A 444-nucleotide genomic window follows, 5' to 3' on the forward strand; every position below is an offset into this window, starting at 1 on the left:
GGTAGTTTAATAAAATTGGCCTTAATGAGCTTTGAATATCTAATCTGTCCAAAGAATATTTCTTACCAAGCAAAGACTGAATAATATTGGCTGTAATATGCAGAGGCTAAATGACCTTCTGACTATATTACAGTTTTATCTTGCTTTTATTTGAGGTAGCTTAGTGTATTTTTCTTCGTGTTAAAAATCCTAAACACTATTCATTTTTCTAGAATTTTGAATGTGCCTAGCTCAGCTTGCATTCTTTCTTGAAACTAACCTTATGGAGTTAATGGTTGGAAAAATATGTCAACACAGTTTGGAAATACTAAGATTAAATCTGTTGGATTGTAATTTCATAAAAGAACACTTTCTGATATTCAAGTAGATAAACAGAACTCAGAAAGTAAAGAATACTCAGAATTCTATCTTGAAAATACATTTTTAAGATATTAATGTACAATT

The sequence above is a fragment of the Propithecus coquereli genome, unplaced genomic scaffold (assembly GCF_000956105.1).
Source record: "Propithecus coquereli isolate 6110/MARCELLA unplaced genomic scaffold, Pcoq_1.0 Scaffold112, whole genome shotgun sequence".
NCBI lineage: Eukaryota > Metazoa > Chordata > Mammalia > Primates > Indriidae > Propithecus > Propithecus coquereli.